At 43.9% G+C, this 16,674-nt stretch overlaps 1 pseudogene; it reads right to left on the reverse strand.

The window, feature by feature from the left end:
- The window catches only part of LOC139832664 (subtilisin-like protease SBT1.4), a 30,674-nt pseudogene extending 14,530 nt beyond the window's left edge, over positions 1-16,144 (reverse strand).
- Positions 16,145-16,674: the final 530 nt, after the last annotated feature.

Genomic DNA, 16,674 nt, shown 5'->3' on the forward strand with positions numbered 1-16,674 from the left:
AAATTTTTTGTTTTCTATGCAACGAATCCCTACAGTGGTATCAGAGCCGTGTCTATGCATAGATGGTTGCACGAGTAGAACACAATGGTTTTGTGGGCGTTGATGCTTATGTTGTCTTTAGTTTGAGTACTTTGCATCTTTGTGGCATAGTGGGATGAAGCGGCTCGGGCTAACTTTACATGACCGCGTTTATGAGATTTGCTCCACGCTCGACATGCAACTTGTATTGCATAAGTGGCTTTGCGGGTGTCTGTCTCTCCTACTATAGTGAAGATTCAATTTACTCTTCTATTGACAACACTAGTATCACCGTTGTGGTTCATGTTCGTAGGTAGATTGGATCTCACTCGAAAACCCTAAACCACGTAAAATATGCAAACCAAATTAGAGAACGTCTAACTTGTTTTTGCAGGGTTTGGTGATGTGATATGGCCATAATGTGATGATGACTATGTATGAGATGATCATTATTGTATTGTGGCAACCGGCAGGAGCCTTATGGTTGTCTTTAAATTTCATGTTGAGTAGTATTTCAAAGTAGTTGTAATAGTTGCTACATGGAGGACAATCATGAAGACGGCGCCATTGACCTTGACGCTACGCCGACGATGATGGAGATCATGCCCATTGATAGATCATGTCCGTGCTTTGGAGATGAAGATCAAAGGCGCAAAGACAAAAGGGTCATATCATATCACATATGAACTGCATGTGATGTTAATCCTTTATGCATCTTATTTTGCTTAGATCGCGACGGTAGCATTATAAGATGATCCCTCTCACTAAAATATCAAGATAATAAAGTGTTCATCCTTAGTAGCACTGTTGCCAAGACTTGTCGTTTCGAAGCATCTCGTGATGATCGGGTGTGATAGACTCAACAAGTGCATACAACGGGTGCAAGCCAGTTTTGCACATGCGGATACTAAGGTGGCCTTGACGAGCCTAGCATGTATAGACATGGTCTCGGAACACGTGATACCGAAAGGTAGAGCATGAATCATATGATTGATATGATGAACACTTTGAGTGTTCGCCATTGAAGTTACATCTCGTCTCGTGATGATCGGACTTGGTGTGGTGGATTTCGTTCGTGTGATCACTCAGACAATGCGAGGGATATTATTTTGAGTGGGAGTTCACCTAGTTTTTTAATTATGTTGAATTAAAATTTGAAGTCAATTTGTCATAAACTAAGTCTAAACTATTGCAAATATATGTTGTAGATATGGCGTCCCCAATCAATTTTAACCAGTTCCTAGAAAAAGAAAAGCTTAAGAGCAACGGTAGCAACTTCACCGACTGGTTCCGTCATGTGAGGATTTTCCTCAATGGTGGAAACCTGCAATATGTGCTTGATGCACCGCTAGGTGACCCTCCTGCAGAAACTGAAACCGATGAAGTAAAGAATGTTTACGCGTGATACGTCTCCGACGTATCGATAATTTCTTATGTTCCATGCCACATTATTGATGGTATCTACATGTTTTATGCACACTTTATGTCATATTCGTGCATTTTCTGGAACTAACCTATTAACAAGATGCCGAAGTGCCGATTCTTTGTTTCTGCTGTTTTTGGTTTCAGAAATCCTAGTAAGGAAATATTCTCGGAATTGGACGAAATCAAAGCCCAGGGGCCTATTTTCTCACGAAGCTTCCAGAAGTCCGAAGGAGAGACGAAGAGGGGCCACGGAGGGGCCACACTATAGGGCGGCGCGGCCCCCCCTTGGCCGCGCGGCCCTGTGGTGTGGGGCCCCCGTGCCGCCTCTTGACCTGCCCTTTCGCCTATAAAAAGTCTCCGTGACGAAAATCCCAGTACCGAGAACCACGATACGGAAAACCTTCCAGAGACGCCGCCGCCGCCGATCCCATCTCGGGGGATCCAGGAGATCGCCTCCGGCACCCTGCCGGAGAGGGGAATCATCTCCCGGAGGACTCTACGCCGCCATGGTCGCCTCCGGTGTGATGTGTGAGTAGTCTACCCCTGGACTATGGGTCCATAGCAGTAGCTAGATGGTTGTCTTCTCCCCATTGTGCTATCATTGTCGGATCTTGTGAGCTGCCTAACATGATCAAGATCATCTATCTGTAATTCTATATGTTGCGTTTGTTGGGATCCGATGAATAGAGAATACTTGTTATGTTGATTATCAAAGCTATGCTTATGTGTTGTTTATGATCTTGCATGCTCTCCGTTATTAGTAGATGCTCTGGCCAAGTTGATGCTAGTAACTCCAAGAGGGAGTATTTATGCTCGATAGTGGGTTCATGCCTCTGTGAATCTGGAGGAGTGACAAGAACCACTAAGGTTATGGATGTGCTGTTGCCACTAGGGATAAAACATTAGTGCTATGTTCAAGGATGTAGTCACTAGTTACATTACGCGCAATACTTAATGCAATTGTCTGTTGTTAGCAACTTAATACCGGAGGGGGTTCGGATGATAACCTGAAGGTGGACTTTTTAGGCATAGATGCAGTTGGATGACGGTCTATGTACTTTGTCGTAATGCCCAATTAAATCTCACTATACTCATCATGATATGTATGTGCATGGTCATGCTCTCTTTATTTGTCAATTGCCCAACTGTAATTTGTTCACCCAACATGCTGTTCGTCTTATGGGAGAGACACCTCTAGTGAACTGTGGACCCCGGTCCAATTCTCTTTACTGAAATACAATCTACTGCAATACTGTTCTACTGTTTTCTGTAAACAATCATCTTCCACACAATACGGTTAATCCTTTGTTACAGCAAGCCGTTGAGATTGACAACCTCACTGTTTCGTTGGGGCAAAGTACTTTGGTTGTGTTGTGCAGGTTCCACGTTGGCGCCGGAATCTCTGGTGTTGCGCCGCACTACATCCCGCCGCCATCAACCTTCAACGTGCTTCTTGGCTCCTCCTGGTTCGATAAACCTTGGTTTCTTTCTGAGGGAAAACTTGCTGCTGTGCGCATCATACCTTCCTCTTGGGGTTCCCAACGAACGTGTGAGTTACACGCCATCAAGCATATTTTTTGGCGCCGTTGCCGGGGAGATCAAGACACGCTGCAAGGGGAGTCTCCACTTCTCAATCTCTTTACTTTGTTTTTGTCTTGCTTAGTTTTATTTACTACTTTGTTTGCTGCACTAAATCAAAATACAAAAAAATTAGTTGCTAGTTTTACTTTACTTGCTATCTTGTTTGCTATATCAAAAACACAAAAAAATTAGTTTACTTGCATTTACTTTATCTAGTTTGCTTTATTTACTGCTACTAAAATGAGTAATCCTGAAGTTGAAGTTCGCACGTTTAAGCAACGAGGGGGAGAATGTTTGAGAGATGCTTGGTATAGAATTAGCGATGCTCATAATAGATGCACTAAGAAGCACTCCACCATTATTTTACTCAGGAATTTTTATGTTGGTATATCTAGCTGGAATAGATATGTTCTTGATAGTCTCGCAAAAGGTGACTTCCTAAGTACTCCTGCATTAGAAGCTAGTTGCATTATTGAGAGCTTATTTGGAATACCCCCTGTTGATAAAGTTAAAACTGAAATCTCTCTTGAAGATGTTATGAAAAAATTGGAAACCATAGAGAAAATTTTTCCAAGTATTGAAGCTAAATTGGAAATATTACTTGATAAAACTGATGAACTTGATAAATCCTTAGGAGGAATTGATGAAAGAATTAGTGTCCTAGGAACTAATGCTGACCATGATGATCAAATCAATAGGATTGATGAACTTGAAAAAGCTATGGGAACCTTGGGTTCAACATTTTCTTCTCTTAAATATAAGGAGAAAGCTTATGTGGGTAAGGAGCAAAAGTTTATGTATGTCTCTAAAGTGCCTAGACCAAAGAAGTATTATTATAGGCCTAAAATTGACAAAGCCCTTAGTACCACTATGGATGGGGGAGCTCATGATAACAATGCACCATCTCTTGATAATACTTGATACACACTTTCTGCGCCTAGCTGAAAGGCGTTAAAGAAAAGCGCTTATGGGAGACAACCCATGTTTTTACCTACAGTACTTTGTTTTTATTTTGTGTCTTGGAAGTTGTTTACTACTGTAGCAACCTCTCCTTATCTTAGTTTTGTGTTTTGTTGTGCCAAGTTAAGCCGTTGATAGAAAAGTAAGTACTAGATTTGGATTACTGCACAGTTCCAGATTTCTTTGCTGTCACGAATCTGGGTCCACCTCCCTGTAGGTAACTCAGAAAATTAAGCCAATTTACGTGCATGATCCTCAGATATGTACGCAACTTTCATTCAATTTGAGCATTTTCATTTGAGCAAGTCTGGTACCATTTTAAAATTCGTCAATACGAACTGTTCTGTTTTGACAGATTCTGCCTTTTATTTCGCATTGCCTCTTTCGCTATGTTGGATGAATTTCTTTGATCCATTAATGTCCAGTAGCATTATGCAATGTCCAGAAGTGTTAAGAATGATTGTGTCACCTCTGAATATGTCAATTTATAATGTGCACTAACCCTCTAATGAGTTGTTTCGAGTTTGGTGTGGAGGAAGTTTTCAAGGATCAAGAGAGGAGTATGATGCAACATGATCAAGGAGAGTGAAAGCTCTAAGCTTGGGGATGCACCCGGTGGTTCACCCCTGCATATATCAAGAAGACTCAAGCGTCTAAGCTTGGGGATGCCCAAGGCATCCCCTTCTTCATCGACAACATTATCAGGTTCCTCCCCTGAAACTATATTTTTATTCCATCACATCTTATGTGCTTTTTCTTGGAGCGTCGGTTTGTTTTTGTTTTTGTTTTGTTTGAATAAAATGGATCCTAGCATTCACTTTATGGGAGAGAGACACGCTCCGCTGTAGCATATGGACAAGTATGTCCTTGGTTTCTACTCATAGTATTCATGGCGAAGTTTCTCCTTCGTTAAATTGTTATATGGTTGGAATTGGAAAATGATACATGTAGTAATTGCTATAAATGTCTTGGGTAATGTGATACTTGGCAATTGTTGTGCTCATGATTAAGCTCTTGCATCATATGCTTTGCACCCATTAATGAAGAAATACATAGAGCATGCTAAAATTTGGTTTGCATATTTGGTTTCTCTAAGGTCTAGATAATTTCTAGTATTGAGTTTGAACAACAAGGAAGACGGTGTAGAGTCTTATAATGTTTTCAATATGTCTTTTATGTGAGTTTTGCTGCACCGGTTCATTCTTGTGTTTGTTTCAAATAAGCCTTGCTAGCCTAAACCTTGTATCGAGAGGGAATACTTCTCATGCATCCAAAATACTTGAGCCAACCACTATGCCATTTGTGTCCACCATACCTACCTACTACATGGTATTTTCCGCCATTCCAAAGTAAATTGCTTGAGTGCTACCTTTAAAATTCCATCATTCACCTTTGCAATATATAGCTCATGGGACAAATAGCTTTAAACTATTGTGGTATTGAATATGTAATTATGCACTTTATCTCTTATTAAGTTGCTTGTTGTGCGATAACCATGTTTACTGGGGACGCCATCAACTACTCTTTGTTGAATTTCATGTGAGTTGCTATGCATGTTCGTCTTGTCTGAAGTAAGAGAGATCTACCACCATATGGTTAAGCATGCATATGTTAGAGAAGAACATTGGGCCGCTAACTAAAGCCATGTTCCATGGTGGAAGTTTCAGTTTTGGACAACAATCCTCAAATCTCAAATGAGAAAATTATTAATTGTTGTTATATGCTTATGCATAAAAGAGGAGTCCATTATCTGTTGTCTATGTTGTCCCGGTATGGATGTCTAAGTTGAAGAATAATCAATAGCGAGAAATCCAATGCGAGCTTTCTCCTTAGACCTTTGTACAAAGCGGCATAGAGGTACCCCTTTGTGACACTTGGTAAAAACAATGCATTGTGATGATCCGGTAGTCCAAGCTAATTAGGACAAGGTGCGGGCACTATTAGTATACTATGCATGAGGCTTGCAACTTGTAAGATATAATTTACATGATACATATGCTTTATTACTACCGTTGACAAAATTGTTTCATGTTTTCAAAATCAAAGCTCTAGCACAAATATAGCAATCGATGCTTTTCCTCTATGAGGACCATTCTTTTACTTTCAATGTTGAGTCAGTTCACCTATTTCTCTCCACCTCAAGAAGCAAACACTTGTGTGAACTGTGCATTGATTCCTACATACTTGCTTATTGCACTTATTATATTACTCTATGTTGACAATATCCATGAGATATACATGTTACAAGTTGAAAGCAACCGCTGAAACTTAATCTTCTTTTGTGTTGCTTCAATACCTTTACTTTGAATTATTGCTTTATGAGTTAACTCTTATGCAAGACTTATTGATGCTTGTCTTGAAGTGCTATTCATGAAAAGTCTTTGCTTTATGATTCACTTGTTTACTCATGTCATATACATTGTTTTGATCGCTGCATTCACTACATATGCTTTACAAATAGTATGATCAAGATTATGATGGCATGTCACTCCAGAAATTATGGGTGTTATCGTTTTACCTGCTCGGGACGAGCAGAACTAAGCTTGGGGATGCTGATACGTCTCCGACGTATCGATAATTTCTTATGTTCCATGCCACATTATTGATGGTATCTACATGTTTTATGCACACTTTATGTCATATTCGTGCATTTTCTGGAACTAACCTATTAACAAGATGCCGAAGTGCCCGGTGCTGTTGTCTGCTGTTTTTGGTTTCAGAAATCCTAGTAAGGAAATATTCTCGGAATTGGACGAAATCAAAGCCCAGGGGCCTATTTTCTCACGAAGCTTCCAGAAGTCCGAAGGAGAGACGAAGAGGGGCCACACTATAGGGCGGCGCGGCCCCCCCCTTGGCCGCGCGGCCCTGTGGTGTGGGGCCCCCGTGCCGCCTCTTGACCTGCCCTTCCGCCTATAAAAAGTCTCCGTGACGAAACCCCCAGTACCGAGAACCACGATACGGAAAACCTTCCCAGACGCCGCCGCCGCCGATCCCATCTCGGGGATCCAGGAGATCGCCTCCGGCACCCTGCCGGAGAGGGGAATCATCTCCCGGAGGACTCTACGCCGCCATGGTCGCCTCCGGTGTGATGTGTGAGTAGTCTACCCCTGGACTATGGGTCCATAGCAGTAGCTAGATGGTTGTCTTCTCCCCATTGTGCTATAATTGTCGGATCTTGTGAGCTGCCTAACATGATCAAGATCATCTATCTGTAATTCTATATGTTGCGTTTGTTGGGATCCGATGAATAGAGAATACTTGTTATGTTGATTATCAAAGCTATGCTTATGTGTTGTTTATGATCTTGCATGCTCTCCGTTATTAGTAGATGCTCTGGCCAAGTTGATGCTAGTAACTCCAAGAGGGAGTATTTATGCTCGATAGTGGGTTCATGCCTCTGTGAATCTGGAGGAGTGACAAGAACCACTAAGGTTATGGATGTGCTGTTGCCACTAGGGATAAAACATTAGTGCTATGTTCAAGGATGTAGTCACTAGTTACATTACGCGCAATACTTAATGCAATTGTCTGTTGTTAGCAACTTAATACTGGAGGGGGTTCGGATGATAACCTGAAGGTGGACTTTTTAGGCATAGATGCAGTTGGATGACGGTCTATGTACTTTGTCGTAATGCCCAATTAAATCTCACTATACTCATCATGATATGTATGTGCATGGTCATGCTCTCTTTATTTGTCAATTGCCCAACTGTAATTTGTTCACCCAACATGCTGTTCGTCTTATGGGAGAGACACCTCTAGTGAACTGTGGACCCCGGTCCAATTCTCTTTACTGAAATACAATCTACTGCAATACTGTTCTACTGTTTTCTGCAAACAATCATCTTCCACACAATACGGTTAATCCTTTGTTACAGCAAGCCGGTGAGATTGACAACCTCACTGTTTCGTTGGGGCAAAGTACTTTGGTTGTGTTGTGCAGGTTCCACGTTGGCGCCGGAATCTCTGGTGTTGCGCCGCACTACATCCCGCCGCCATCAACCTTCAACGTGCTTCTTGGCTCCTCCTGGTTCGATAAACCTTGGTTTCTTTCTGAGGGAAAACTTGCTGCTGTGCGCATCATACCTTCCTCTTGGGGTTCCCAACGAACGTGTGAGTTACACGCCATCAACGCGACTCGGAAAACTCGGTACTCTCAAGTTCAGTGTGCCATCCTGTGCAGTCTGGAAGCCGATCTTCAAAAACGTTTTGAGCACCACGATCCACATGAGTTAGTCAATGAGTTGAAAACTATCTTTAAAACTCATGCGGCCGTGGAATGCTATGAAGCATCGAAACACTTCTTCAGTTGCATGATGGAAGAAGGCAGCTCCGTTAGTGAGCACATGCTCGCCATGACCGGGCATGCGAAGAAACTCAGTGACTTGGGAATAGTGATTCCTAACAGACTGGGGATTAATCGTGTCCTTCAATCACTGCCACCTAGTTACAAGAATTTTGTGATGAATTACAATATGCAGAACATGAACAAAGAGTTACCTGAACTCTTCGCCATGCTAAAATCTGCTGAGATTGAGATTAAGAAAGAGCACCAAGTGTTGATGGTCAACAAGACCACCAGTTTCAAGAAACAGGGCAAGTCTAAAGGAAGAAACAAGAAGGGTGGCAAGAAAGCTGCCACGCCTCCTGTGAAACCTAAGACTGGCCCTAAGCCTGATGCTGAGTGCTATTACTGCAAGGAGAAGGGACACTGGAAGCGTAATTGCTCCAAGTATTTGGCGGATCTGAAGAGCGGCCTTGTCAAGAAGAAGAAAGAAGGTATATGTGATATACATGTTATAGATGTTTATCTTACTGGTTCTCGTACTAGTACCTGGGTATTTGATACTGGTTCGGTTGCTCATATTTGTAACTCGAAACAGGAACTAAAGAATAAACGAAGACTACTAAAGGATGAAGTGACGATGCGCGTTGGAAATGGATCCGAAGTCGATGTGATCGCTGTCGGCACACTTCCTCTACATCTACCTTCGGGATTAGTTTTAAACCTCAATAATTGTTATTTTGTACCGCGTTGAGCATGAACATTATATCTGGATCTTGTTTAATGCAAGACGGTTATTCATTCAAGTCTGAGAATAATAGTTGTTCTATTTTTATGAATAATATCTTTTATGATCGAGCACCTGAAAAGAATGGTTTATTTCTATTAGATCTCGATAGTAGTGATACACATATTCATAACATTGATGCTAAGCGAATTAAATTGAATGATAATTCTACTTATATGTGGCACTGTCGTCTTGGTCATATTGGAGTGAAACGCATGAAGAAACTCCATACTAATGGATTACTTGAATCACTTGACTTTGAGTCACTTGATAGATGCGAATCATGTCTAATGGAAAAAATGACTAAGACTCCATTCTCTGGTATTATGGAGCGAGCTACAGACTTATTGGAAATTATACATACCGATGTGTGCGGACCAATGAGTGTAGCCTCGCGCGGTGGTTATCGTTATGTTCTAACCTTCACAGATGATTTGAGTAGATATGGGTATATCTATTTAATGAAACATAAATCCGAAACTTTCGAGAAGTTTAAGGAATTCCAAAGTGAAGTAGAAAATCAACGTAACAAGAAGATTAAATTTCTACGATCTGATCGCGGAGGTGAATATCTGAGTTATGAGTTTGGCATGCATTTAAAGAAATGCGGAATACTTTCACAATTGACACCGCCGGGAACACCTCAACGAAACGGTGTGTCCGAACGTCGTAATCGAACTCTCTTAGATATGGTTCGTTCTATGATGTCTCTTACTGATTTGCCGTTATCATTTTGGAGTTATGCATTAGAGACAGCCGCATTCACTTTAAATAGAGCACCATCAAAAAACGACACCGTATGAATTATGGTTTAATAAGAAACCTAAGCTATCGTTCCTAAAAGTTTGGGGTTGCGAAGCCTATGTAAAAAAGTTACAACCGGACAAGCTAGAACCCAAAGCGGAGAAATGCGTCTTCATAGGATACCCTAAGGAAACTATAGGGTACACTTTCTATCACAGATCCGAAGGCAAGATCTTTGTTGCTAAGAACGGAACCTTTCTTGAGAAAGAATTTCTCACTAAAGAAGTGACTGGAAGAAAAGTAGAACTCGATGAGATTGATGAATCTTCACTCATTGATCAGAGTAGCGCAGTACCGGAAGATGTTCATGTGCCGCCTGCACCGTCAACAGAGGAAGCTAATGATGATGATCATGAAACTTCAAACGAGATAGCTACTGAACCTCGCAGATCGACAAGGGAACGTGCCACTCCTGATTGGTATGATCCTTGTCTAAATGTCATGATTGTGGACAACAATGATGAAGACCCTGCGACGTATGAAGAAGAGATGATGAGCCCAGATTCCAACAAATGCAAGAAGCCATGAAATCCGAAATGGGATCCATGTATGATAACAAAGTGTGGACTTTGGTAGACTTACCTGATAGCCGCAAGGCTGTCGAGAATAAATGGATCTTCAAGAGAAAAACAGATGCTGATGGTAATATTACTGTCTATAAAGCTCGACTTGTCGCAAAGGGTTTCCGAGAAATTCAAGGTGTTGACTACGATGAGACTTTCTCACCTGTAGTGAAGCTAAAATCTGTGAGGATTTTGTTAGCAATAGCTGCATTTTTCGATTATGAGATTTGGCAGATGGATGTCAAAACGGCGTTCCTTAATGGAGACATTGAGAAAGAGTTGTATATGGTACAACACAAAGGTTTTGTCGATCCTAAAAATGCTGACAAAGTATGCAAACTTCAGCGTTCAACTTATGGACTGAAGCAAGCATCAAGAAGTTGGAACCGACGCTTTGATAAGGTGATCAAAAACTTCGGGTTTATACTGTGTCATGGAGAGGCCTGTGTTTACAAGAAAGTGAGTGGGAGCTCTGTAGCATTCCTGATATTATATGTAGATGACATATTATTGAGTGGGAATGATATAGAACTATTAAGTAGTGTAAAGGGTTATTTGAATAATAGTTTTTCAATGAAAGACCTTGGTGAAGCATCGTATATATTAGGCATCATGATTTATAGAGATAGATCAAGACGTCTAATAGGGCTATCACAGAGTACATACCTGGACAAGATTCTAAAGAAATTTAGAATGGACGAAAGTAAGAAAGGATTCTTACCTATGTTACCAGGCAAGGTCTTGAGTAAGACTCAAGGTCCGGCTACGGCAGAAGAAAGAGAAAGGATGAGTCAGATCCCCTATGCCTCGGCAGTAGGCTCTATCATGTATGCCATGCTATGTACTAGACCGGATATAGCACATGCTGTTAGTTTGACTAGCAGATATCAAAGTGATCCAGGAATGGAACACTGGACAGCGGTCAAGAATATCCTGAAGTACTTGAAAAGAACTAAGGATATGTTTCTTTGTTATGAAGGTGACCAAGAGCTCGTTGTAACAAGTTACACCGATGCAAGTTGGAACACTGATCCCGATGACTCTAAGTCACAGTCTGGGTACGTGTTTATATTGAATGGTGCTGTAGTAAGCTGGGCAAGCTCGAAGCAGTGCACGGTGGCGAAATCATCAACAGAATCGGAGTACATAGTGGCTTCAGAGGCTTCATCAGAAGCGGTATGGATGAAGAGGTTCATTGTAGAGCTCGGTGTGGTTCCTAGTGCATTGGACCCACTAGTCATCTACTGTGACAACATGGGTGCCATCGCCAATGCACAAGAACCAAGGTCACACAAGAGGCTGAAGCATATCAAGCTGCGTTATCATTCGATTCGCGAGTTCATCGAAGATGGATAAGTAAAGATTTGCAAAGTACACACTGATCTGAATGTAGCAGATCCATTGACTAAAGCTCTCCCTAGGGCAAAGCATGACCAACACCAGAATACCATGGGTGTTAGGTACCTTACAATGTAATCTAGATTATTGACTCTAGTGCAAGTGGGAGACTGTTGGAAATATGCCCAAGAGGCAATAATAAAAGTAGTTATTATATATCTTTATGTTTATGATAAATGTTTATATACCATGCTATAATTGTATTAACCGAAACATTGATACATGTGTGTTATGTAAACAACAATGAGTCCCTAGTAAGCCTCTTAACTAGCTTGTTGATTAATAGATGATTAGTTTCATAATCATGAACATTGGATGTTGTTAATAACAAGGTTATATCATTATATGAATGATGTAATGGACACACCCAATTAAGCGTAGCATAAGATCACGTCATTAAGTTATTTGCTATAAGCTTTCGATACATAGTTACCTAGTCCTTATGACCATGAGATCATGTAAATCACTTATGCTGGAAAGGTACTTTGATTACATCAAACGCCACTGCGTAAATGGGTGGTTATAAAGGTGGGATTAAGTATCCGGAAAGTATGAGTTGAGGCATATGGATCAACAGTGGGATTTGTCCATCCCGATGACGGATAGATATACTCTGGGCCCTCTCGATGGAATGTCGTCTAATATCTTGCAAGCATATGAATAAGTTCATAAGAGACCACATACCACAGTACGAGTAAAGAGTACTTGTCAGGAGACGAGGTTGAACAAGGTATAGAATGATACCGATGATCAAACCTCGGACAAGTAAAATATCGCGTGACAAAGGGAATTGGTATCGTATGTGAATGGTTCATTCGATCACTAAGTCATCGTTGAATATGTGGGAGCCATTATGGATCTCCAGATCCCGCTATTGGTTATTGGTCGGAGAGAGATCTCAACCATGTCTACATAGTTCGCGAACCGTAGGGTGACACACTTAAGGTTTGATGTTGTAATAGTAGAACTTGAATATGGAATGGAGTTCGAAGTATTGTTCGAAGTCTCGGATGGGATCCCGGACATCACGAGGAGTTCCGGAATGGTCCGGATAATAAGATTCATATATAGGAAGTCATATTCCAAGTTTGGAAATGATCCAGTGCATTTATGGAAGGTTCTAGAAGGTTCTAGAAAAGTCCGGAAGAAATCAGTTTGGAAGGCGGAGTCCCGGAGGGACTCCACCACCATGGCCGGCCAAACCCTAGGGGGTGGAGTCCACGGTGGACTCCACCTAAGGTGGCCGGCCACCCCCTCCCAAGGAAAGGTGGGAATCCCACCTCAAGTGGGAATCCCACCTTGGGTAGGTTTCATGTCATATGGAAGGTTTTGGTTTGGGGTCTTATTCGAAGACTTGTAGACCAACTCTTGGGTGTTCCACCTATATAATGAGGGACAAGGGGAGGGGGCCGACCACCCCAAGACCACAAGGTGGCCGCACCCTATAGTGGCCAGCGCCCCCCTCTCCCAAACCCTAGCCGCCCCCTCTCCTCCACCTCTCCCGCAACGCTTAGCGAAGCTCCGCCGGAGTTCTCCATCACCACCGCCACCACACCGTCGTGCTGCCGGATTCAAGGAGGAGCTACTACTTCCGCTGCCCGCTGGAACGGGGAGAAGGACGTCGTCTTCATCAACACCGAACGTGTGACCGAGTACGGAGGTGCTGCCCGATCGTGGCACCGTGATCAAGATCTTCTACGCGCTTTTGCAAGCGGCAAGTGATCGTCTACCGCAGCAACAAGAGCCTCATCATGCGATGTAATGGCCCGTCGTGCAGTGGTAGTGGATGCCGTTTTGTCCTGCCCTCTCCTCTCCCCTACTTTTGCGACTGCTTAGATTTGCCCTTTTAATTACTTGCAGATATATTGTTTTATTTCTCACCATGTTTCCTTGGATTGCATAGGTTCTAATTCCTGCTGTTATTTTGTTGATTATCCAGGATCATGTCAACAACGATGATGGGTGGCGCGGATGAAGAGCAGGAAGAGCAGGCGGCAGCAACCGCGCTGATGCGGAGGAGGAGCAGGCCGCAGCGATGGAGCGGCGATGCAAAGGAGGTAGTGTCGATCAACCAACCAAGGGTGCATAGGAGGATATGGATGAGTCGGTTGATGTTGTGACGTGCCGGCGTGTCGATGGTGCATAAGATGAGCAGACAGGGCAACCTCTGGACTACATCCTCGACGGCCAAGAGTGGCACTCCACAGCAGGTATATTTTATCTATAGGGTGTGTCTATATCTCAGTTGACTGGGATTTTCTTAACTCTTAGTCAACTCAGAAAAGTGCAACTGCAGTTTAAAAAAATGTGCAACTCAGATAGTTGTACATTTCTAAAATTGCACCTTTTTTAACAGAAAAGTGTAACTCAAGTGCATTTTTGTGGATGACTGAGACTTAAGAAATTCTCAGTTGACCGAGACCTATCAAATCCATTATGAGTATGTCCTCACCTCCCATCCCACAGCTGAAGAAAAGATCTGTTAGCCCAATGTAGCACTTTTTTAACAGAAAAGTGCAGCTCAAGTGTATTTTTGTGGATACTGAAACTTAAAGAATTCTCGGTTGACCGAGACCTATCAAATCCGTTATGTGTATGTCCTCACCTCCCATCCTACAGGGTCTGAACAAAAGATCTGTTAGCCCAATGGATTGCAGAAAACTGTGAGTGTCGCCCTGCTGGAATTTGGCCGTTCATTTTGTGCTTACAGTTGACATATGATTCTTGTCACGATTTAGCCTGATTGGATAGGTGTGCAGTTTGCACATCAAGCACGACCCCATGTTTATTACATGGCTTGCGGAAAAATTTGACTTGGTATTGGTGCACCTAAGCAAACCTTGTTCGTTCTAGAAATTTTCATATTCACAAGTATACTGAACGGTTTGCTTGATTTTCTTGAAATAGCCTTTCGCCCCGCTTTATAAATAAAGCCGCAGCACCGATCCGATACAAGGTGAAGAGGAGAACCTCTTTTAAAGCAGATCAAAGAAAAACAAAAACAAAAAACACAGATACCCCAAAGTTGCCACGAGGACATTGACACGAGACCGAGTCAAAACGGGGCTCCACAACGACGCCCCCAAGAGGGAAAACGACGCATTGCGCTGCCACCGTCGAGACCACGAGGTCTAGGGATTTCACCCGGAGCCGTACCGCGGGGCGGATACCCACAACGACGCCCCCAAGAGGGTTACGACACCCGCAGGCGCTGCGCCGAGGCGCTGAGCTTTCGCCTGGAAGCATCCACACACCACACCCGACAACTCAGCCGCCCGCTGTCCCCAAGTTGAGCATCCCAAACACGATCTGGGGGTTGCCGAGGCCGAAGCGCCGCCAACACTAGGATCCCCCACCGTCTCCTCTACACCATCCTCATGACCGAAGAGAGAGACCACTACCACCGCCGCGTTGCTCGCCGAAGAGCCAACCGCGCAGTCCACCTTCCAGGGCCGCCGCCTCGGCATCCCCACGAACTCGAGCCCATGGATTAACTAGCACACCGCAACTCGAATTGGACAGGGTAGGAAGGCACCATTGACAACAGCCATCAAAGCACACGACAGCCCAAGGGAGGGGATCCGACCTTCGACACCCGAGGTGCCCGCCGTCCGGACGCAGTAGCATGGTCAATGTGGCCTAAATCAGGCCCGGCCGCCTGCCAGGCCTCGATCACGCCCCATTAGCCGTGCCGCCACACTGCTACGCCTAGGTCACCGTCGCCATCCACCTGCAGCACCGTGCCAGACCAAACCTTGCCACCATCGAACCGCCACGTGCTAGTCATACACCATGAGCAGCGTCGCCGCAACCTCACTCCTCGCAAAACGGCCTTGGCCGAGACCGCGCACCGCTGCCAAGAAGCACCCCCGCCACGACGCCCGGGGACAAAGCCGCGCCGTTGCCGACACCGCCCCGCCACCGGTCAAGCCGGACACTTTGTCGGCATCGAAGAACTCACCACCGAACTCGGGCAAGAGCCTCACCTCGGCCCTTCCACACAGAAGATGAACCGCACAACCGTACTGCCGAGGACCGCCGGATCTAGGCCCACCTGGCCCAGGTCTGGCACCAGCGGCGGTGCAGCCTGGGAGGAGCCCCGCCGGTGCTGGCCACCTCCACGGCCCGCCTAGCCCTGGACGCGTCCCGCCTAGCCCAGATCAGGGCCCGCCTGGCCCTAACCCGGGCCGCGCCGCCAGCAGCCTCCTCTGTTGCTGCCCTCCCACACCTCCGCCGAGAACCGCCGCCATATGCTGCGCCAGCCCACACCTCCGCCGAGAACCGCCGCCGCCAAGCCTCGCCGTCGCCGCCAGACCTCCTCATTTCAGGTTAGTATTATGCGAAGAATGAGCAATGGTTCTCATACAGCTCCAGGGATGCCTCCTCATCCATCAAACATCCATATTTTACCCTCTTTTCACCCCTCCAAAGAATAGTATATTGATATATTCCAACGAAAAGGAGACTGAACTATACTTGTCCCCCTTTTTATACCTTGTTCAGGAGATAGGTATTGCCGATAAATGATGGAAATCAGCATACTTGTCGAATAACAACTGTTTTATATGTACTCCATCGCATCGTACACATTTAACTTTGACACCTGATTTTAACTCTAGCAATGAAGATGATTATACTTCTGCTACTGGCATCAACTGAATTTAGTTTGGTTTAAGATGAAAAGAATTTTGGACGTGCCTGTCCCCCATTCATCCTCATGGTTCACCATTGTACATGAAATGTGCTATTCTGGTTTGTTGCTGGTATAAACTTGTTCTCTCATCCCCTCTATTTCACCTTAAATTCATGAAATCCAGATTGCCTAATTGTACCAATAGTAGAGTACTGAATCT

The sequence above is a fragment of the Lolium perenne genome, chromosome 6, assembly GCF_019359855.2.
Source record: "Lolium perenne isolate Kyuss_39 chromosome 6, Kyuss_2.0, whole genome shotgun sequence".
Classification (NCBI taxonomy): domain Eukaryota; kingdom Viridiplantae; phylum Streptophyta; class Magnoliopsida; order Poales; family Poaceae; genus Lolium; species Lolium perenne.